The 24,988-nt window shown below is 42.1% G+C and overlaps 1 protein-coding gene across 4 annotated transcripts in view; it reads left to right on the plus strand.

The window, feature by feature from the left end:
* n4bp3 (NEDD4 binding protein 3) overlaps positions 1–24,988 on the plus strand; it is a 48,626-nt gene that overhangs the window by 1,954 nt on the left and 21,684 nt on the right. Inside the window, exon 1 of one of the 4 annotated variants that reach the window (XM_083786541.1) lies at positions 13,378–13,472. The exons of the other annotated variants lie outside the window; for them this stretch is intronic. The gene's annotated coding sequence lies outside the window, so the exon portion shown is untranslated. Of the gene's footprint in view, positions 1–13,377; positions 13,473–24,988 lie in introns of those variants that run through there. 4 annotated transcript variants of the gene reach the window in all.

A 24,988-nucleotide genomic window follows, 5' to 3' on the forward strand; every position in this document is an offset into this window, starting at 1 on the left:
CTGCACTGATTGATGTAATATTTCATGTTTGACACACACCCCGGTATCTGTACAGTGTCTTACAGCTATACTTAATCAGTCTTGAGCTGTGATTAGACATGGATATATGCTTGTGACACCATGTGCTCTACTTTATCAAAGATACTCAGATGTCACGGTTGCCGAGTAAAATTAATATTCTTATTAGAATGTCATGTTTTTTGTGTGCTTAGCTCTCTCAGTATATATACACCAGTAATACGCCCTGAGGGGCGAGCGCTGTTGCTTTGGCATGGGGGGTCAGATCAACATATATTATGGAATTAATACTGTACTAGCCATATATGGAGCATGTCTGGAGTGTACAGGGTTTGATGAGGTCAGGTCAACATATAGAATGTCAGAACAGGTTAGCTCCATGTATGGAGACCTATAAGGGTGGCAGCGGGGGCAGTGTCTTGAGTGTACAGGGTTTGATGAGGGCCGGTCCTTAATTCTCGGCTCCATATATATGCAGATCTACTGTAGGTGATGATCTAGTCTTCTCCATGTATGGCTAGGGTTTGATGAGGTCAGTCAATGTCATGATCTTCATATACTGTATATACTGTACTCCTTTTTTTTTTTTTATACTGTTTTTATTAGGCATTTTTTGTATATGACAACTTATATGACAATCTTTGACAATAATAATGAGTTATTCAGTTATAAAATGAAAGATAAAGACAGGTAATGTAAATCCCACATACAATACATAATAAAAGATATATAAATGTGATAAAAACAAAAAAAACAGTTAAACAACGACAAACGTGAACAGACAAACAAAACAAAGACCACAGGACAGACACTCTTGCTCTCAAAACTTTCCCAACACGTTGTTGTAAATTAACAGAATTACAGACATTTCTATACTGTACTCCTTTAACCCTCTAAGACCCAGCGTTGCTTTTTAGCAACAATTTTATTTAATTTAATTACTAATTATTTTTATTCTTTTTCTGTTCTTTTTTCACCTAAACGTCATCAGTGATGTTCATTGCAATGCCATTTCAATGCCATTGGTCATGATATTTGCATATAAATACCCCCCACAGAGGCTGAAATTCACACAAATTAAAAATGTCTGGACTCTGCGGTTTTGAATTTTTTTTTAACCTAAGACTTTTGACCTTTACCCTAATAAAAGTAGGTACAATAATTGTAATATATGTTTTTTTGTGATCATTAGAATGTCTAGAACATTTTATTTTATTCATTATTGTGACAGATATCCCCCAAATGTAAATTATTAATTTATTATATTATTATATAATTATTATATAATTATTATACGTTTTATTTTATACGTTTTATTTTTTTTAACATATGTTTTAGTGTCAGTCCTAGTAGTACAAAGTAGTAGTAAGGTTGAAATCTATTTTATGCAAGTAGAAATTAATGCGGGTGTTAGAGGGTTAACCCTCTAAGACCCAGCGTTGCTTTTTAGCAACAATTTTATTTAATTTAATTTTTTAATTTAATTAGGGTCAAGTAGGGTCTTTTCAATCCTTTCAATAAATTCTGAAATTCTACATCATATCCTCTCGGACAGATGAGACATAGTAAAATGTTGAAAATGCGTGGAATGCCCCTTTAAGTAGAGCCAGCACTGCTACATGTGTCCTTAAGTAGATTGAATTAAATGGGCATAAAGCCACTGGCTGACAATGATGGAAGACATACTTGTTTTACTTAAGTAAAAGCATCAATAATATACCCTATTGTAGAAATAGTCTCTTACAAGTACAGGTATTCAAAATGTACTTGAGTAAAAGTACAAAGGTATTCATCCATACGTCAAAATGCACTTAAAGTACTTAAAGTAAAAGTAGCCTACTCATTATGCAGAGCGTCCCATTTCACACGTTTTCAAATGTGTAAAAAAATTATAATAAATACAATCTAAGTAAAGTACAGTACTTGAGTAAATGTACTTAGTTACTTTCCACCACTGCTGGCTGAGGGTGTTGAGTTTGACTGCTGCAAACGCTCACTGTCATCAGCGACGTTGATGACAGATCCTTGTTCCAGACAGACAGTGTCAGCGACTTCAGGTTATCATCACCGTGCAGAAATGCATCTTCAGGACTGAGAGGAGAGGTGTTTGTTATCTCATTCCGGCCTCCTCCTTCCTTCCTTCAATCTGTCAGAGGGAGGCATGCTTTGAATGAAGTGAGATCTCTGGCTAACAGATAATGGCCCGGTTTCCCAAAGGACACCTCTTACACCATGGTGTAAGAAGTGGTGTTGCACATGCTCAGTTGCTCCTCTAGGCCACACACAGCCTGTGAACATCGACATTCCGTGCATAGATGTGCCACGCAATGGTAGGCCTCAGGCCTCAGGCCTGATATGGTAGGCCTCAGGTCTACCATTCTGAAATTTAATTTAATAATATTTGGACTGCTGGACAGCTGACAGTAGGCTCTCTTTACTCTTACTCTTAAAATAAATACATAAATATATATATTTTTTTTCTTCTTTTTTTTAAGAGTAAAGAGAGCCTACTGTCAGCTGTCCAGCAGTCCAAATATTATTAAATTAAATTTCAGAATGGTAGACCTGAGGCCTATCATACCAGGCCTCCTACCATTGCGTGGCACATCTGAATGAATGTTCACAGGCTTTTGTGTGTGGCCTAGAGGAGCAACTGAGCATGTGCAACACCACTTCTTACACCATGGTGTAAGAGGTGTCCTTTGGGAAACCATTCTGAGCATCTTTTTCCTTACTGACTCAAATAAGGGCTGCGACCATTGATCACCCCTAGATCTCCATGGACATGGCCTGTTCTGACATCACAGCGATGACATCTGCATAGACTCCATATTTGGGCATGCCTGACAAAGAACTCTGGGTGGGTCATGCATGTCCAACTTCCACCGTTCCAAGTAGGCCGGGCACTGGCCAATATACATTTTGGTCTTTTGGTTTGTTTTGGTAACCCGAAAACATCCCATCTACCAAAACAGGTAAATCTATTCCAGTGGCTGATACCGGTAACTGCTGATATAAATGGGAATGATGAGTAAAGAATATATGTATTATTTTGTTATGTAGCCTAAACACAGAACAACGTTACATAGTATGCCTTTAATAATTGATCAAATCACTTAGTTTAACTGTTGCACCCCTATCCCTCATTATAACTGGGTTTCTCTGCTGCCTCATTCTCTGTTTCCTCTCCTCTGCTCTCAGCACAATGTGACTGCCAGACAGCTGATGTAGTGATGTCTTCATTCAGCTGTCTAACTAAGTTCCCAGGGGGTTGGCTTCTCCCCTGGCAGCGTGTGTGTGTATGTGTGTGTGTGTGTGTGTGTGTGTGTGTGTGTGTGTGTGTGTGTGTGTGTGTGTGTGTGTGTGTGTGTGTGTGTGTGTGTGTGTGTGTACGCCTGCCCGCATTCGTGTGTGTGTGTGTGTGTGTGTGTGTGTGTGTGTGTGCATATGTGTGGCACTTGAAAGCGCTGGCAGCTGATGAAACAGTAATTGTGCTGACCATTAGATGTCTGCTGCCCGCCATTTGCTCAGCTCCGCTTAGCCCAGCAGTGTAAGCGCAGAGTTACTTAGAAACGTATGTGTTGTCCCATATCTTCTTCTGGACCGGGGCACAGCCGCCCGTATAGAATGACATCCATATGTCAAGCTACGTTACAAGTAATTTACTTACACTTCATGTGAATCACTCTCACCCTCCCACGAACAAAATGCCACAAAATCACACAGCCAGCAGGATTCCCCTTTCACTTATATACTAGCGTACATAGACTAGTATAGACTTGTGTATGTACAAACATCAGAAATAAGTCATTTTAAAGGCGAGGATCAGAATCACAGCATCTTGACAGAATATATTTAGCTGTGGAATGTATCTGTGACAAAGAGGTAATAGCTGAATAAACAAGAGCCATGGAGGAAAAGGTAGAAAAATGTCCCTAACCCAACAGTTTTCTGGAAAAACGTATGTTGCTACTGTATATTAGTGGTGCTCAAACCCTTTTCATGTCAAGGACCCCCAAAATTGTAGGCCTATGTATTTGGCCGCGGACCCCCATCTCAAAATACTTTGTGCCAGGGACCCCCAGAAGCAAAGATTTGAGTTAAAAAGGTTCAGTTTAAATTCGCAAAATTGTTTGAAAATACAAACTCTTGTGACGCGCTGCAGAAGAAATAATGGAGTTGCACGTTTTTGTTTGTTTGTTTCAAAATGAAGCATAAACCATGCAATTAAATAATTCATTTTTTCCCTGTAGGAGTGCATGCCCTATGAGTGGATGGGAGGTCAGTCAGGCATAGCACAGATGGTACAGCGTAGAGTAGAGAGCACAGTCTGTTATTGTGGTGTCTGTGTGTTGCGTGGCGACTCAGCGAGGTTCGCCTGAGGCCAGCCAGCCAGCCAGCTAATCAAGCACTAATCACCCCTTCCACTGACTGGGTTCTGGCCCAACCTTTGGTCCTCACCTCCGTTTGTCTCTTCTCTCCTCTACTATGCCCCCCTCTCTCCCCCCATCTCTTCAGTGTTTATTCCTTAAAGGTTTTATGACATTCATTTTAATTTCTTTTTCTTTTTCTTTTTTCTTTTAGGTTTTATGACCCAAAAATTACACCCAAAAAACCTGAACTTTGAACATTCAGTGGATTTTCTGTGGTCTGAAGTTTTCTTTGGAAGCCTTTTGAGCTACAATGAAAACAGGCAAAACAGTGAAAACAGTGACATCTGCTGGCAAATGACATATGGGATTTGCAGGGTCTTACATCACTTACTGCCGGCAAATCAGAGCACCTGTTTGAGCCAGAAAACCCCAGATCACAGAAAATCTACTGATTGTTAAAAGTTCATGTTTTTTGGGTGCAATTGAGATTAGAAAACCTAAAAAAATAAGAACAATTCCAAAACCTTTTTTTTAATGTCACAATCCCTTTAACTCAAGGCTGTCAAGGAAGTGTCCTGTTTGCTCGCTCTCTGCTCTCCCACCCTCTCCCCCACTTTTCTCTTTTTCTTTTGGGTCTCTAGATAAAAAGTTTGATAATCTCTGTACAATCCGATTGTTGCTCGGAGGGGAAAGTGTCATGCTCTAGTTGGGATTATACCGTAGTAGAGCTTTCGCTGTCTGCTGTGGCTGGCTCAATCTAATCTCTGAGCCTTCTGGCCCTGCCATTATTAAAGCCTAGCATTGGCAACATCACTGGACATACTGTAAGGTCATCCAGTCCAAGGTCAAAGAAGCCACAGAGCTGACCGTTTCATCATCACATGGTAATGGCTGGAAATAACACAAGATAAAATAAGACCTTTATTGATCTCGCATGGGACATTCAGTCACTAAAGGCAGCAGGAGTTAAGATACAGTATTTTTCCTTCCAAAATATTGAAAGCAGTTTAAAAGATCACAAGTTTTCATCAATGTAACCCATGATCAGTTCCTGGATCGGACAGAAGGAATTAATTAGGAGTCCTCTCTGCGCGGAATGTGTAATTATATGTGCTGTCTTTGCCACTGAGGAAAGCTCCAGTCACTCAAGACAAGAGACTCAAAGTTGCGTTTAGAACAAAATAACAATTTCTTGAATCAGGTGTATATAGCAGAGACAAATTGCTAATACAATATTAAATCCTGCACACACCTGTGCAATATTTACTGCGAATAATGCCAATACATTTCAGCGCTAGAATTTCATCAGGCGAATAGTTTGTGACAATAAAATAGGGAGTGGCATCAACTTCAAGCCTGTAATGAATTAAAATCTCCTTGTGCAATATGCAGTACAATGATTTTCTTGCTTTTCTTGCTCATGCATGGAGCAAGAAAAGTTAAACATATTGACAATCATAAGCGTACCCCCCAAAAACGTGCATTAAAACGTATCTTGTACGGGGTTCTGGCAGAAATATTTTCAAATGGGGATCTGCAAACAAATACATGAAATGGTTTGAGAAGCAGTGCAGAAGATTGACGTTTGGAATTTATGTTTTTATGGTATATTGCACACATGGGGATTGTAACTGATTGCAGGCTTGCAGTCACTCCCTGTTTAAGAGGGCTTTTCAATCATTGTCACAAACTACTGGCCCTCACAATAAACATACAAGTTAAGACTTTTGTTTTGTCTGCACGTTTCCTTGCATTGATTAATTTAAAATAACCCAACAACTGCCAGTTCAGTAGGTTTGAACAGATTTGTTTCCTGATTCCTGGCTGTTTCGCCTCTCAGCACAGAACACGCCCTAGTTAATCATTAGGTCCAACTGTTGGGTGTTTAAAAAGGCAAATGTCTTAAAGTGTATTGAGTGTGTAGAGCGGCAATGGTAGAATGAATCAAACATTTAGTAGCCCACTGACCTAAATAATGTGGATTTTCCTACTACTTGTGGATAGGAGAAACGTAACCGATCTATTAGCTCACAATGTGTCACAATGAAATGTGTGGTTACAGTAAGTCTGTCTGTGGGTTTTATAAATATTAAACGTATTAAGAGCTTGTGACTAAATAATAACTACATATATTTTCCATTGGAACGCAGGTTCCTTTTTCAATTTCATGAAAAGTAACGGTTTTGAATATATAAGGTTTATATACCCGACAGCGACGATATTTACAGCTTAGAAGAGTCCAAGTCATTTCTTCCCGTCTCTCTGGCTCTCAAACCTGCCATTGTATGACCAGAGAAGCCACGTGGTGGTCCTCAGACAAACAGTGGTTTTATCCTCGCGGGGCCAAGCAGGACCCTGTGACCTTCGCTTGGTAAAGGTCGTACTATAGACCCCGTACCGAGGCCTTTGTCTGTAAATGTCACCCGCTCAGACTCAGCGGGAGGACGGATGTAGAGTGACAACGCCTTGTCCTGGAACTATTGTCCAGAGAACAGAGCCTTTTCTCCTTGGAGCCCCCCTTCTTATCTGGAGACCCCCACCTCCCCACACACACATAACACACACACACACACACACACACGTGCATACGCACTTGACATTTTAACCACTTAAGCACTATATATTCGTATGATGAATAACAAAAATAGCAGATATAATAAGCTCACAGCACTCCTAGATCAGTTTTCTTTTTAACCTTTTTGAAACATTTTCTATAAAATGTTTAGTGTGCTCCACAATGACATGACACATATTTGGTTTCAGATGGGGGTCCATGGCCAAATACATATCATGTTGGGGGTCCATGATATGAAGAGGTTTGAGAACCACCAATCTATATACTGTATACTAGCTAATGTGTCCTGTTTCCCTGTGATAGAGTTGCTCTCATCCAGCATGCCTTCACCTCAGCGTTATGGTTTCCCTGTGCTTTCATTGATCATGGTGCTTATCTCCGGCTCCCCGCCACCAACCTCCGTTTAGATACCAGCACAAATGGATTCTCTGTGTTGTATGTTTTAGAGCAAGATAATAATGGGCTTGTCAGATATATCGGCCATTATTTGACCTTTTTCAACAGCTTCGCTATCAGCAATTATGCAGCCCCTGCCAATGTGTCTGGATTTCTTTTTTTTTTCTTTTTTTTTTTACCACTTTCAACCTTGCGATCCCTTGTTGAGCATACATGCCATTTTCTTTTAATACGTTTTTGTGTGTTTCTAATGATCTACTAGCTCACAATGCGTCACAACTTGACACGTTTTGAGCTTGTAGGTCGGCTCTTTTGGGTGGTTCAAGCTGCACTATATGTAACTTTCCTCTTCTACCTCATATTTATACCCGGATCTCCTGCGAAAGTGCTGAAATATTTACCATTGAGCTAATAGAGCCTACCTGCTTGCTCAGGAGATACATTGATTCTTGACCTTTGTCAAAACTTGTGTCAAACCAAAATCGGGATTGTGTCAAAGGTCATGTCTCACCTAGACAGTATACACAGGATCAATAGAAGAGCAGGGGAGACCAAATACAACCACCCCAATTAGCCCTTTGCTAAATCCCACCCCAAAAAGCGATTGTCCAATTAAATGCCAATCCAAATAGTTTAGCAACTGTTGCTATGCAGGTCAAGCTTTCGCCACCTCATAGTGCTGCTAATGCAACATGAAAACTCCCGTCGGACGGTCGATAAAAGTTGATTTCTCCCTCTGTCATTTCCTCGTATTTCTAGTTTATTTAAATAATGTCATGCAATTTTGTCCAGTACATAGCCTACTGCAGGCCTTGTTGGATAGATTTAGAAGACATTTTGATGCTCTTGCTACTGAAATGATCGGTTATTTATACAGAGAAATACCATCATTGGGGGAGGAGGATGGCTTGACCCGTCTCCTCGCTGCAAACGTGCCTATTGGACAAGGACGGGTTGGAGAGGGACTTAGCGAAGGGCTAATTGTATAAGTTAAGTATTAGCATACCCTACCGTACAAATTAGACAAAATGACATTATATTCAAAGTTTTTCGAATTGATCAGGAACGTTTGAACAGTCAAAACATCAATAATCAGTGGTCTAGGACTCACCAAAATCAGGATCGTCACCGCAGGCCCAAAACTCTGTCCTGAGTCGGGCTCTACTCTGTGTTGATTGTTTGCATAAGGCATAATGTGCAGAGAACACTTTTACCTGTTATCTGTTTAGTGTGTGAGTTTTAGAACAAAAGGCCATGGCCCTCGTCTCTATAACTGCGTATACCGTTTATTTATAATCGCCTGGCTTAAGTGCACCACCCCCACCTCACTGCCAGAGCACCGTTGCTTCCTATAACAGGTCTTTTGGCCGGCTGCCTGGGTTCTGTTCTTTTACATGAAATCAATAATGTGGATTTAAAGGTTTACAGTTTACACGTTACAGTCACCGACCACAACCCAATTGTTCCTCCTCCATCAGATGAGATCAGAGTTAGCGTGGAGGAAGTGCCTAGTATGCCTCACTACTAGCAGTACATATCCCTAATTTACTGGCCCTGTTGGTCTCTTTGTGGGAGTATGTACCTTGTTGTTCATGGTAAGCGCATGCTTACTCTGCGTATTCCATTCTCAGACGTGTTAGTCGCTCTGGATCAGAATGTCTGTAAATGCCTAAATCGTAAACTTAATTGTATCTGAATCGACACGAATTCCACAGGTCTTTTAGTACTACTCGCGCAATTCCGCAGACGATATCTTCTAGGCCTGTCACAATTGTTACCCAATCACAATTATTTTACTTAATCGCAATAATCTTTTGCATAATCGGTCATAGAAATTAACATTTTATTCATAAAACATAATTCAATCGGTGACTATTAATCAGCAAATAAAATGTCATAATCGTGACAACCCTATATCTAGTCTCACATCACAGTATCAGTTAATATATAGCATCAGAATCACTTTAAATACTTTAACCCTATATACCTCGGCTATTTTCAAAGAAAAAAACACAAAAAGTTCAAGTTAGAATGAATGCAGATAAGAGGTTTCTAGTCTGATGTTGGCCCCGTGCAGCCAGGTGGTTTTATGAGCATTCTATGGTCATGTTATGGTCCTGTGGAGCTTAGTGAGGAGGAAATGAGTCTGGGTCTAAATTGTTGTCTGGTCTGGTCGAGTTCAGCGGCCAGACAGGTACGCCGCTGTTTCCCAAACACTGGGTCGGGACCCATTTCAGGGTCTCGGACACATTTTTATGTGTCACAAGTAAATATCCCTTTATTATTCGTACATTTTGTCCCTAATTACTATTTCAAAACATTAAAAAAATGCAACATTTGTCATCCATTTAAAAAACTAATTCAATGATTGAATGAATAAATAAAAGAAATTCCATAAATTAGAAAACAAATGTTTAATAGGTATAGTGAAAACGGCCAATCTAGAAGCTCACAGCGCAGCGTAAAGCAACACGTTATGAGCTTGTAGATCGGCTGATTTCACTAGCGTGGGTCCTGCAGGCTGGGAGACAATCACATTTCTCTCTTGGGCCTTGAGCTAAAAGGTTTGGGAACCACTGAGGTACACAGTCTCACTGTCCCCTGTTGTCTGTCTCTCTCAGTCTGGTCTGACAGACAGGTAACTGTAACCAGGCCCTGTCTGTCTCTCTCAGTCTGGTCTGACAGACAGGTAACTGTAACCAGGCCCTGTCTGTCTCTCTCAGTCTGGTCTGACAGACAGGTAACTGTAACCAGGCCCCGACGCGTCTCACTCTCCCCGGTTTTCTGTCTCTGTCAACGTTACTTTCTCGCATTACTGCATATTACTGCGCGCGCACACATAGACATTCACAAATAGACACACACACATACACAAATAGACTGACACCCACACTGATGCGCACACACACTGATATACACACACAAACACTGGTTCTCTCTCATTCTGTTCTTCTCGTACACCATCGTACTATTTTTATATCTCCTACCACACACACACACACATACACACACAGCCACACGCACGCGTGAGCGTACACACACAGGGATACAGACTTCCTTTGGTGGTGAGAGAACTCCGTAGGCCAGCTGGGAGAGTCACTACTTAGAATCTGTGGAATCTATGTGTGATTGGATATGCCTGAGGGGCCGGGCCGGGAGGGGGGGGGGGGTCTAATGACAAGGATATACAGTAGCACCTGCTCAGCTGTGTTCATTCATTACACCAGTGGTTCTCAAAGTGGGGTCCTTGGCGACGTTCCATGCGGTCCCCAGCAAAAGTTGTTAATACAGCAACACAGTCATTTTAACCACTTTATCCATTTATATGACACACTGCGAGCTTGTACTTTTTTTTTTTAAACATCGAAAATGTTTGAAAGATTTTGAAGAATTGTCGTTTGCATTTTTTCCCCTCTTCTGGGTGTCCCTGGCACAAATCATTTTCAGATGGGTGTCTGCGGCCAATCACATATCGTTATGGGGGCCCCTGACTTCAAAGAGTTTGAGAAGCAGTGGAATACACAGCTCCATGACGATGTTCTTGGTGTCTTTGGTCAGACACTGACATTCCATTGTTGTTTCTGGAAGGCCTCTAACTACCCGCTTGATTCTGGGTACTCTGTGGAAGTTATGGTCCTATAACTAATATCATTACTTATTATTCCACTGTTCAGTGTTCACGCCCTCTCTGTCAGTTCCAACTCCAGGAATTCTAGAGCAGTGATTCCCAAATATTTCAGGTCGAGACCCAAAAGAGAGTTTGGGCCCGAACTAAAAATAGCAGATCAAGCTTGCGAGTCGCAACGCATGGAATTTCTTCGATTCTTCTTTGATTTCTCCATGAAATTACTGAAAAGATCATTGGATTTTGTTTTTAATTACACTTTTAGCTTTTTTGGGAGAATGTTTTTTGAAAATGTTTTGAAATAAGAAAAATGTAAAAAAATAATATAGGAAACAAAAATAAATACAATTTTGTCTGCGACCTACAAATGGGTCCACGACCCATTGTTTTGGATACCGGTGTTCTAGATCACCTTCCACCTCTATGCCTGGCACCCAAATCTAGCTGCTGGGCCCCTGATCACGTGTTTAAACGGGGGAAGAAGGGAGAAAGGAAGGAGTCACTCTTTAAGTTTTTCCTGTGTGGGAGAAGAAAGGCAGAACAATGATCTCTATTTTGTCCCTGGCTCTGATGTGAGCGTCTCTGGCGCTTTGTAACCCGATAGCAGCCTGGCGGAACCCGTCCAACGGCCTGAGAGAAACACTCCGTCCATTGTCCAAACAGACAGACAGATAGACAGACAGACAGAGAGACAGACCCACGCAGTCATTATTTCATCATTACTCCGCTGTGTCTTCCATCTTTAGTTTGTCATTCCTCTGACCTTTCTCCCTCTCTCTCTCTATCCCCCTTTTTGTTTCCCTGCCGTCCGACTCTCGAGGCGACGCAGGTCCAATCCTCCTCGTTTTTGTGTGATTAATCCCTGAACAAACAGCACACTGCACTGAACCATGGCATGGTTGATGTGGCTGAAACTGGCTCTCGGGTGTCAGAGAGGAGGACTGACCTGCCTCAGACCTGCTTCACGTCCTGGTCCCCTTCCTTTGTGTCGCGGGAACCAGGGGAACTGGTCCAACCGCACTGCCCCCCCCCCCCCCCCCCCCCCTTTATAAGAGCACGGTTTCCCAAACAGTGGGTCGGGACCCATATGTCGGTCGCGGAGGAAGGGAATTGAGAAAAGTGCTGAGAAGAGCGGTGAAAACTGGAGTTTGAATGTTGAATGAAGCACGGGGTTCTTCTAGGAATCACCACGAGGCTTCCACAGCAGGTCAGAGGAGGTTAAGAGCTGTTCTCAGATCTGTTGTTCACACACAGTCATAGATGCTCCACTGGTGATGTCATCCGGGCAGGTAAAGAAGAGCTTTGTCAATGGAAATGGACAGTGGTGGAAAGTAACCAGTAGTACATTTACTTAAGTACTGTACTTAAGTACAATTTTGAGGTAGGCTACTTTTGCTTAAATATTTAAGCATTTTCTTTTACTTCTACACCCCTCAAATCTTATGCTATTACTCCACTACAATTATTTGAAAACTTGGTGACTTTGTAGATTTCGATTATTATTTCATAACATACATTAAACACATCAGCCCTACTGTATATACATTTTGGCCATTTGAAAATAGCTGATCTATAAGCTCACAATACGAGCTTGTAGATCGGCTATTTTCTAAAGATCTTTTACTTTTTTATTTTTTGGAATTTGTGAAACAGGACATGCATAATCTGTACTTTCTACTTTTTGTAAAGAAAATTAAAAATTCTGGACTTTTACTGTACTAGTAACAGAGCAGTTCTACAATACATTGCAGTATTTATACTTTTACTTAAGTAGTACTTTGTCCACCAGTGGAAACTGACCCCTGGCGGGAACAGGCCAGGGATGAGCTAAGCTTAACCTTTTCCGCGGTACCGCCCTATAGATCAGTGTAACGCCATCCTCGCCTGGCCTACAGGCACAGGCCCGGGATCAGCTCTAACCCAACGCCATCCTCGCCTGGCCTACAGGCACAGGCCTGGGATCAGATCTACCCTTCGTTTTTGGTTTCCTACATTTGGTCTTTTAATGAGAAATGAAAGAAAGATCTAAGAAATTCCATAAATTAGTACAAATATTTAAGAAGTAGTGAAAATAGTCGATCTACAAGCTCACAATGTGGCGCGAAGCGAAACGTTGTGAGCTTGTAGATCGGCTATTCATTCTCACTAGTTTGGGACCCGGGAGAATATCTACTGTACTTTCTGTTTTGGGTCACGAGCTGAGAAATTTGGTAACCACTGTGAATCTATACACTATAGCTCCTAGTCCAGTATGACGTCACCCTGCAGCTTCACAGGAGGGAAAACTATAGTTAGAAGATTGACAGAATAGTTAACAGCTGCCTCCTCCCATCCACACACCTCTATCTGCAACCTGCCACCAGAGTCTGAGCTCTCTAGACCAGCTGGAAGTCAGGTGGCAAAGGACAAGATAGAGAGAGAGTCTGTGTGTGTGGGATTAAGAGGAGAGCTAAGTAGAAGAATTGGATTAACAATAAACAGGCAGGTAATTATTTCTCTGTGATTTGTTTCTTCATATCAATAATGCCACTTGATATTACACGGCTTGGTTGAATGCTTGATTCTGTTTGTCCAATCACTGAATTCAGCTTGTGTGTTATTTCTGGATAATGACATCTAATCAAAGGCTCAGAGCACCTGCTCATATCAATGTGCGCTGCTTGATTTTGTGCCGTATATCCAATGCGACAGCCATGTAAACTAACACACCATGGCATTGACAACTAACATTTGCTGAGCTCTCAATGTTTTTGAAAACATTTGAAGCGAGAAATACACGATGCAGTATTAACCGAAAATTTATTCTATTTCACCAACACTAACTTTTATGAGGCGACTGTGTCTACTGTTCCAAGGTGACTGTGTCCGCCCAGCGCAACACTTATGGAATATAACTTGTGGGAATTATTTATTAAGTAGCTGTGTAATAAGCAGGATAAAACAGGATGATTAAACACATCCTGCCATGTGTTATTTCTCAACGACCTGCACAGCATAAATTACCCCTTGCTTAAAACACTTAAGTCTTGCTGTGTATACTTTGTACGGTGGATATAGTGATAATAGGCCATCTATCTATTAGCTCACAAGTCCCAACGTGTCACATCTTGATAGCATTGTGAAGATACACAGTTTTTCTTTAATCATTTACACTCAAAATAACGTGCCAAAAATTGGGATGCTAGGTTGAAGGTGGTTAACTAGATGCTTCTGTGTTGATCGTGCAAAGAGGTTAACTCAGAATTTATAAGTTCACTCTCTTTCAGCAATGGTTTTGGGCTATTCTCTGTTTTCAGTAACTTTGCTGAAGTAATGTTTTACCTAAAGCATTTAAGCTATGCAGCATATGATATGATAATGTAATTCAGATCAAAGGGGGTGAATCAGCATTGCATATGAATGCCTTTAGTTTTACTTGTTTCCCAAGCCACCGACGAGCTCAGAATTCCCTCAGATCTCCCTGCACGCTAAAGCCAGTCTAAAGAAAGTCTCCTTCGTTTGTAGGAAGGGAAGTGGAGACCCTGTTGGTTAATGACTTTGGCTGGAAGGGAAACTCATTTGCAATGGAGATTAATTGAAACAAGCTCACTTTTAAAGCTTTCATCCCTGGTTGGACTGCCGGTCGACTCCAGTCCCAGCAAGCATCCACATTGACTAACAGGTTGGAGCAGATAGGTATGAATAGATGGCAGACATGTGTCAGTGTCCCTCAGCAGAGCCACGTGGGGATTAGAGCCAGGCCAATCTGAGAACCCATCGGCAAATAAAGGAGAAACAGAGCCCTCTTGACGTGAGTCAACCGTCTGTCTCGAGAGACTAGAGTCAGGCTGATACTACAGTCATACGGTAATCGGTGGTCTGACTCTCCAAAATTAGGATCAGCATCGGACCCAAGATTTTGGCATGGGTTGGGCTCCACGGGCAATAGACAACAATATAAAGTGCTCTCTGTGGTGTTGTGAAATGTAAACCAAGCAAATAAAGTTTGTAAAGGAAAGATTCCATTACAACCCTTCCTTCTATTGCAGCCTTTGTTTGTTTACAGCCGGCGGTGATAGGGGCTTTATTCTCTGCTTTGGAAATCCCCAGCTATCCTTCACTGCTGTGCTGGCTCTGGCTGTTTCAGCCACGCTCGCAGCTACATTTCTGCAGCCTTTACCTTTATCTGACAGTGAAGAAAACACAGTTTAGTTTTCCTCGAGCATCGACTTTGTTCCCCCGAGCAACAGAACCACAACAACCACGTGCTGCAGAAATGTTCTCCATTACGTTGTCGTCAACAATATTCTGCAGCACTATATTTTTAGCATCACATTATCTCTCTGTGTGTGTGTGTGTGTGTGTGTGTGTGTGTGTGTGTGTGTGTGTGTGTGTGTTCTCTCCCTATCTCTCCCTGTACAACGTTTCAATACACACAGGGGGCCGTTACGGCTCGTCTTCCCCCTTTGTTTCTCTGCAAAGCTCGGCTTCTCTTTTATTTACACCCAAACTGAGTGAGAAACCAAAAAGTGCTGATGCAAAGGGATCTGGACTTGGCATCAGGCCACCTCATCAGCCTCGGTGTGTTTACTACCTGCCCACACGGTGCCTCATCAGTCATCAACCTGCTGTTGCAATGCAGGTGTGTAGCAACTCATAATGTAATAGCAACTCATAATGTAATAAGGGCTCAAAAAGGCTCATAATGTAATAAGTTAAATGTAATAAAAACTCAGAATGTAATAATCAGCTCATAATGTAATAAAATCATGAGCGCATAACGTAATAACAGATTTAAAAAAAAAAGACGTGTTACATTATGAGTTGCCTTAATAGGCAGCTCATAATGTAATAAAAGTTCATAATGTAATAATGGCCCATATTGGTGAGAAAAGTCTTACACTGTCATTGTTATTACCTCTGTTGACAAATGTAGACTTTCATATGGCCCATATAGTCTTACACCGTCATTGTTATTTCCTCTGTTGACAAATGTAGACTTCCATATGGCCCATATAGTCTTACACTGTCATTGTTATTACCTCTGTTGACAAATGTAGACTTTCATATGGCCCATATAGTCTTACACTGTCATTGTTATTACCCATGTTGACAAATGTAGACTTTCATATGGCCCATATAGTCTTACACTGTCATTGTTATTACCTCTGTTTACATTTTTCTTTGGCCTAAATCACCACCTGGTGATGCTGGCCACCTCTGGTAAAATCGCCCGAGCCCTAATGTAAAAGGCCTTCCTGTTACACCCTATTAAAACAATGGCCTATGTCAAGAGGGAGAGTTAGGCCATATTATTTTGCCTAAGTCATAATAAAATGTGACTTAGGCCATTTTAACACACCTTTCAAAATGGGAGTGAATGGGACTGAATGGGAGGTACTGTTACTATGGGACTGATATAATGGGAGTGAATGGGACTGAATGGGAGTGAAAGGGAGGTACTGTTACTATGGGACTGATACTATGGGAGTGAATGGGAGGTATTGTTACTATGAGACTGATACTATGGGAGTGAATGGGACTGAATGGGAGGGAATGTGACTGAATGGGAGGTACTGTTACTATGGGACTGACAAGATAGGAGTGAATGGGACTGAATGGGAGTGAATGGGGTGTACTGTTACTATGTGACTGAATGGAAGTGAATAAAAGTGAATGGGAGTGAATGGGACTGAATCGGAGTGAATGGGAGTGAATGGGAGGTACTGTTACTATGGGACTGTCACTCCCATTCACTCCCATTCAGAGTGAAAGGGAGTGAATGGGAGTGAATGGTAGGTACTGTTACTATGGGTCTGTCACTCCCATTCACTCCCATTCAGAGTGAAAGGGAGTGAATGGGACTGAATGGGAGTGAGGGAGTGAATGGGAGGTACTGTTACTATGGGACTGTCACTCCCATTCAGTCCCATTCACTCCCATAGTATCAGTCCCATAGTAACAGTACCTCCCATTCAGTCCCATTCACTCCCATTCAGTCCCAATCACTCCCATTCAGTCCCATAGTATCAGTCCCATAGTAACAGTACCTCCCATTCACTCCCATTCAGTACCATTCACTCCCATTCAGTCCCATAGTAACAGTACCTCTCATTCAGTCCCATTCACTCCAAATTCACTCCCATTCACTCCCATTCACTCCCCTTCAGTGTCAAATGTCTTTGTTCTCTGATATTATTTTAAACACTGTGGCTGACCCTAAACCATGGTTTATTAAAAATAATTGGAGTATATGTGGAATTTGCATGTTCTCCCCGTGTCCCCTAGGGTAGGTACCCTCACAAAAACATGCAGTAATCCTGGTCTCTAAACTGCCTCCCCCTGGCCAGCCGGGGCGCCTGATGGGGAGGAATGGAACTGGTTGAAAGTCTACATTTGTCAACAGAGGTAATACAAATGACAGTGTAAGACTATATGGGCCATATGAAAGTCTACATTTGTCAACAGAGGTAATACAAATGACAGTGTAAGACTATGGGCCATATGAAAGTCTACATTTGTCAACAGAGGTAATAACAATGACAGTGTAAGACTATATGGGCCATATGGAAGTCTACATTTGTCAACAGAGGTAATAACAATGACAGTGTAAGACTATATGGGCCATATGAAAGTCTACATTTGTCAACAGAGGTAATAACAATGACAGTGTAAGACTATATGGGCCATATTAAAGTCTACATTTGTCAACAGAGGTAATAACAATGACAGTGTAAGACTATATGGGCCATATGAAAGTCTACATTTGTCAACAGAGGTAATAACAATGACAGTGTAAGACTATATGGGCCATATGAAAGTCTACATTTGTCAACAGAGGTAATAACAATGACAGTGTAAGACTCTATGGGCCATATGAAAGTCTACATTTGTCAATAGAGGTAATAACAATAACAGTGTAAGACCTTTCTCACCAATATGGGCCATTATTAAATTATGAACTTTTATTACATTATGAGCTGCCTATTAAGGCAACTCATAATGTAACAAGTCTTAAATCTGTTCTTACGTTATGCGCTCATGATTTTATTACATTATGAGCTGATTATTACATTATGAGTTTTTATTACATTTAACTTATTACATTATGAGCCTTTTTGAGCCCTTATTACATTATGAGTTGCTATTACATTATGAGTTGCTACAAGGTGCCACAATACTGGACAAACTAGTAGACTGTATATATACGTAGTGTTTATGTGGGTATTTATACCTAAATGGCAACACATTCACATTCAGCTTGTAGATCAGCTATTTTTTGGCTAATGTTCGACCCCGGAATAAGCATGCTGGACTGGGATTCAAGAGGTTCAACATTGCACTGCAGGGTGCAGTCCTATTACATCCCATTAACAACTTTCAATCTGGCGTTCCTATTTTTCGGGGCATGGCATTTTGAAAATAGCCGGGTGGATAGAATCTGTAAGCTTTTCGCCGCGTGGCACGACCGTACGGCGAAGTACGGAATAGGGCTTAAGTGGTTTAGATGAGATTAGCTCAGTGCTGTGCAGTCCATATTTACCAAAACGGAGTGTGTGTACAATACATGCTCATACCACTGGTGTGTGTGTGTGTGTGTGTGTGTGTGTGTGTGTGTGTGTGTGTGTGTGTGTGTGTGTGTGTGTGTGTGTGTGTGTGTGTGTGTGTGTGTGTGTGTGTGTCTCTCACTCACACACACACACACACACACACACACACACACACACACACACACACACACACACACAGTATGCTACGTGTACTACTAGCTGTTAAGAGAAAGCAGCTCAGGTGTGGGCTGCTGCTAACGTGGGAACCACTCTTGATTTCTATTGCCGCCTGTAATCACAGAATAGTGACTCCTGTGTGAACTGTTCCAGGAACAATGGAGCCTTTTTTAGAAACTGAGACTGAGCGAGAGGGAGAGAGATATACTGTATATGGAGGGCGAGAGAGAGACAGAGAGAGAGAGAGAGAGGGGGGTACTGTACCTCTGTTCAAGTTAATCTTCCCTCGGCTCTTTATGTAATGAAATTAATTAGAAGCTTGCTCCGTCATGCTTTCTGTCTTGATTAGCCTGACTCAAGCCAATACAGGTCTGCTCTCCCCTTCTATCCAGAGTATTATTATGTCCCAGAATCATCAGTCATTATGTGTCCAATATTACCCATGGCTTCTCCATGGAGGCTGTAATGTTAGGGTACAGGCTGCAGGGAGGGGAGTGTGTGGGGGGGGGCTGCAGAAATAACCGCCCAGTTAAAGAAATCCAGGTCAGGTACAGTAGAAGGTCTATCATGTCTGCCTCTTGCTAAGAAAATATATCGAAACCAATATTTGGAGCCAGTAACCGACTTATAACCGAATAATTGAGAAGCGAGGCATTTGAAATATATAAACGTTTTCTAATACATCAACGAATCGACCCGAAAAAGCATTATTAACCACTTAAGCCTGTATTATATACATGGTTGCACAATGGTAACATCCAAAAATAGCGAAAATAGCAGATCTACAAGCTCACAACATGTCACAATGTGAGCTTGTAGATGTAATGTTTTTGCAAATGTCTGAATCAAATCAGGGTTTTGAGTATTGAAGTCGTCGTATGGCCGACGGAGGCCCCGCGAGTAGCCGAAACTACGTGACTGCTGCATGCCGTAGTGTCTCTTCTCTGCAGAAATAACAGGCCAGGTAAAGAGAAGAGTGAATTGAGGTCAGGCGCAGCGGAAGGCTGCTTATGTTTGCCTTGGCGCTGCGCTGCATGCCTCCTCGCAGCGGTCGGTAGGTATGGATCCATCACACATCGCCCACCTTGGCTCTGCACCAGTTATGTGACGGCACATTAATAATTACCCGGCAAGAAACGCGCGGAATGTGCCTTTGCCTCCACATTCCTCCTCGTCTCTCTCTCCCCTACCTCACACATTCTGTTCCCTGGACCTCTGCTCTCTCTACCTCCTCTCTCTCTCTCTCTCTCTCTCTCTCTCTCTCTCTCTCTCTGTTTGTGCTGATAGCTCATAGGTAGAAGTACTCCGATTTGTTTCACAGAAACCAGGCAGAAAGTTAGAAACCAGTCCTATCTCCATATTTATTGTGTTTTTTCCGTGGGGTTCACAATGTGACACATTGTGAGCTATTTTGGAATTAATTAAAATAGGACTTAATTAGTTTTGTAATAATAATCTGTATCTGCAAAGTAACTATAGTAACTATGAACTTTTCAAATAACTGCTGTGGAGTAAAAAGTACAGTATTTGTCCCTGCAAAATAATTGAAATACCTCACAATTTTACTCAACTACATTGCTTGAGTAAATGTACTTAGTTACTTTCCACCGCTGATCATAGCAAAAGCAAATACCAGGCAAATGTGCGCATGGTCTATCCAACTTAATCCGAGTGCTGCTTGCTTATCAGCTGGAGGAGAGATAAATAGAGAACTTGGACCAGATCCAGGATTAGGGGTAAATAAATCATATTGTTTGCTAATGTTTGCTTTCTCACAAAAAATTCAAAGCCAGCTGTGTGAGAACAAATTGCTGCCCGGCACTACCGCTGTCATTCATAGTATACTTTTCGTTTTGGGAATGCAGGTAATGTTTAAGAACAGACCTCAGACCTGTTGTGACCGAGCTGAACAGAATGCAGGTAATGTTTAAGAACAGACCTGTTGTGACCGAGCTGAACAGAATGCAGGTAATGTTTAAGAACAGACCTCAGACCTGTTGTGACCGAGCTGAACAGAATGCAGGTAATGTTTAAGAACAGACCTCAGACCTGCTGTGACCGAGCTGAACAGAATGGGAAACCTTGTTTAACCGAAGCTCACGTTTAGAAACGTCCATATATCGACTTGAAAGAGCTGCTTGTTTGTTTTGTTTGAACCACTTAAGTCCTATATGTATATGCTTTGTCGTATACCTGTTACCCGTAAACCCAACAAATCTGTCAATTAACTCAGAAGTGTAGTTGCAAAGCCATCGAATCAGAAGAACTGCTGTCGCAAAACTGTCCACTAAGAATAACAAAGCCTCACACAAACACGCCCATGTCCACCCTGTGCGCGCGCCTGTGCACGTGTTGTGCGTGTGCTTGTGCACATGTGCATCAGCCCTCATCTCTTCACTCTTTGAGGTCTACACACCCCATATGGCATTAGTGCTAATCTCCCTGTCTTATCTCCCTCTCTCCCCCTTACTCTGTCTCTCTCTCTCTCCCCTCTCTCTCTGTCTCTCTCTGCTGCTCTCATGCGCTCACTCATTGCATAAAGTCATGACCTCACAGTAGGATCAATAGATTGCAGTTCGCGGAGGCCAAATCTGAACAAATTAGAAGATCGTTAAGTTGACACTTTATCGCAAAGCAAATTAGAGATAAACACATCCAAAGTTGTATATCTCTGCTGTCGGGAAGAAAGTTCAGGAAATGAGAAAAATTTTTTTTTTCAGGAAATGAAGAAAACCTTATATTTAAAAACAAAGCAATACTGCCTCATCAATATATATATTGTCAATGACTTGCATGAGAGGTGGTGGAGTTAGCTTGAGGGTCCAATGGAGTTAAGAGGTTTTGTCCGAAGCACTTTTTAATAGTTTCCATTGGTTCAATATTTGTTTAACCAACACACAGACGTGAAGGGTGTTCAATAGCATTGATTGATGGAAAAAACGAATCAAAAACCAGAAAAATGGAGTTAGGTGGTTTCTCCCCGACAGCAACGATATAGTAGTAGACAAACAAGAAGACTCCGGACCATGGTATTGTACTATATTACATACTGTACTGTAGGATGATTTCCACTGTAAATGGAAGACAGTAATGTGACCTTTAACCTGCTGTTCCCCTATGTGTTGTCTCTCTCTTGCTCTCGGAACGTGGTTTATGTAACATCATTCAGACCCGAATCAATACGGACCAATGGAAGCGCTCACCCAGGATAACCTCAGCGCGGCCACTGTGGTTGACGGCACGGTAATTCAATTCTGTTGCAGAGATGCAACAATACTGAACGGTCAGCAATGTCAATATAAAGGCCAGAATGTGCCATCCAGACAGACAGGGCAGACGGATTGTTTAATCCACTGTTTCCCAAGCACTGGGTCGGGACCCCTTTGTGAGTCGTGGACACATTTTTGTGGGTCTTTCTTTTCTTTGTTTCCAACAATTTTGAAAAAATAAACATGAACAAAAACAAAAAAATCTGAAATAAAAACAAATTCAACTGCTACTATTACAAATAAAATATAATATTCAAAGGAATATATATATATATTTTAAGTATTGAAAATAGTAAATATACAAGCTCACAAAATGTTGCATCGCAACGTGTTGTGTGCTTGTATATTCGTTTGGGTCTCAGGGAGACATCTAATTTCTCTTTTCAGTCTTGAGCTAAAACATTTGGGAACCACGTCCACTGGTTTAATCAGTCAAAATGCTCTACAGGAAAATTGTCAGGATCAGCTGGAGAATCGGAGCGGTATTGCGGTCGCCGTATCGCGGTCGCCGTATCGCACTGTTGTGATGGAAAGAGAGAGCTGAGCCACAAGGCAAAGCTGAGGGACGGACAGAGAGACAGACGGACCGACATCACAGCATCCTTAGAGTACCAGGGGGCCTGAAGCTGCACACTAGTATTGGATGTTCTTCCACTGCTGCAAAACCTTCTTTGCTGAGTCGGAGAAAAGTGTGTGCAACCTTAGGGGGTTAAACAGTGGGTTAATACTAACCTATGAGAATTGGAGCTATAGTGGGAGGCAGCGTGGTGTGCTTTTGTGCATTTCGGTACAGATTAACACAGTATATGCTCGTGTTTAGTTATTAAACCCTCCTGTGTGCCAAACATGAGAACAGGAGAAATGTTAAAAGAGTATTAATTCAGGATTAATGCTACTATTCTTACCGTATTTTAGCTTCCTGTCGCTAGGCAACGTTTGCTTCCATGGTGTGACGTCAGCGAAATCCAAAAACTTGCGCACAATCTTTAGAGAGATTGAGGTGAGACCTCCCGGTTAGCTTATTAGCATTTCTATCACTAGATCAGGCTCACGATGGCGACTTGAAATTGGTTGATTACTACTTCCGGTTCACGGGGGCAAACCCCGGGTCTAAGGGTTTTCCTTGCGGCCTTTTTCGTGCATTCTGTTGGCACTGGCTCCAGACTCCGGGCACTGGTGGCAGCATGTAATCGGGTCTGTACGCTTTTCCGACCTGTCATTTGTCCGACATGCGGAAAACGACCGGATTAAGGTTGGCGAACATACGCTAAGGTTGTCGACCGGATTAAGGTTGGCGAACATGCGTTAAGGTTGGCGAACATGCGCTGCTCCATGCTTGCGGTTATGGTTAGGTTAGGGTTTGAGGTAGGTTTGTCGTTGTCGGACCAATGACTTTTCTTTCTTCTTTTCGACACGCCATCTTCTCAGAGCAGCAAGAGCTGCCCCAAATTGGAGGCATTTTCCCTGATTGGGCAGGGCCACCTCATCAAGACCGCTGGAATAAAGCCAGTGTTGTCAGCTCGCCCGTTCCCTCGAATGTCCGCGTGTCGTTCTCAATAAGGGCCCTGTATCCTAATAACTATGATCCAATGGGACCTACATGGCCCCCTCCAAGGCTCCAGCAGTGGTCATCAATGGAGACAGTGTGAGACGGAGAGGGGAAAACACTGGGGGCCTTCAGCTTTTGGGGGTCACTCATGTCTGACCGCTAACAGAGCAAGGCTGTGCATCACGTCTCACGGAAAGAGCCGTAAACATGTCTGTGCTGCTGTGATGGAGCGTGTGACAAAAACTAAAATACCCGGGCTGTCACTCAGAGGAGAAAGAGAAACGATTACGGTAACCGCCTCGCGGCTGTACAGCCAGACGCCAGCTTTGACCAAACTTCTTAGTCTGTATTCTGCGTCTGTGACTGTATGTAATGTAGCGTGTGAGTGTGTCACACGTTAGCAGTGGTGGAAAAAGTACTCACATTGTTTTACTTAAGTAAAAGTTTCAATACTGCAACATAGAAATACTCAATACATTAAGTAAAGGTCCAGAATTCAATTTGTGCTTGAGTAAAAGTACAAAAGTATTGGCTAATTTGGCTTTAAAATGTAATTAAAGTACGAAAGTAAAAGTACTCATTATGCAGAATGTCCCATTATATGTTATCAAATGTGTCATAGTCATTTGAAAATAGCAGATCTACAAGCTCACAATGTGTGTCACATTGCGACGCTTTGTGAGCTAGTAGATCGGCTATTTTCAAATGACCGAAATGTATAGGGCCAAAGTGGTTACTGTATGTTTTGTAATAATAATCAAAATGACAAAGTAACTACACTAACTTTAGTTTTCAAATAAATGTAGTGGAGTAAAGAATACAACATTTGTCCCCGATCAGTGGAGTAGAAGTAAAAGTACAGAACACTGGAAATACTCAGTAAAGTAAAAGTACCTCAAAATTGTAAAAAAAAAAAAAAAAAAAAAAGTACAGCACTTGCGAACATGTTACAGTCCACCACTGCACATCACTGACATCTGGCAGATGTCACAGATGCGTGACACTTGGGTGACGGGCCTACTAGTACTACATGACCCTATGACATCACACAGCTTTCTTCCAAGTGTTTCTGCAAAGGGATAATTGATGGTCTTGTTCTTGTTCAACACGCTCTCTCCTCGGAGTGGCCTCGGGGTCCGCGGGGCAGGAAGGCGGTCCGTCCGTCCGTTGGGTCTGTCTGGCATCCATAATGAATAACCTGCTGACAATTAGAGGGCTGCGCTGCGCTGCCGACGTGCCCCCGAGCAAGAGCGGCTCGCTCGCCTCCCTCGCTCCCTCATTACGGCGCAGCATCAAACGGTCTAGCTGTGTTTTCCGTGTGCCGCGTTTCTCCTCTAGCTCGGTTCTCTTCCCGGCTGGTGCTGCGGCCCAAGAATAACCCCCATTTGGTAATGAATTAGGCCACAGGTCCATTTGATTCCATTTGCACACTTGTCAGAGTTACAGACCTTTTAAGTACATTTTGGTTAACTATCAA

The sequence above is a fragment of the Protomyctophum parallelum genome (assembly GCF_964188405.1).
Source record: "Protomyctophum parallelum genome assembly, chromosome: 16".
Lineage (NCBI taxonomy): Eukaryota > Metazoa > Chordata > Actinopteri > Myctophiformes > Myctophidae > Protomyctophum > Protomyctophum parallelum.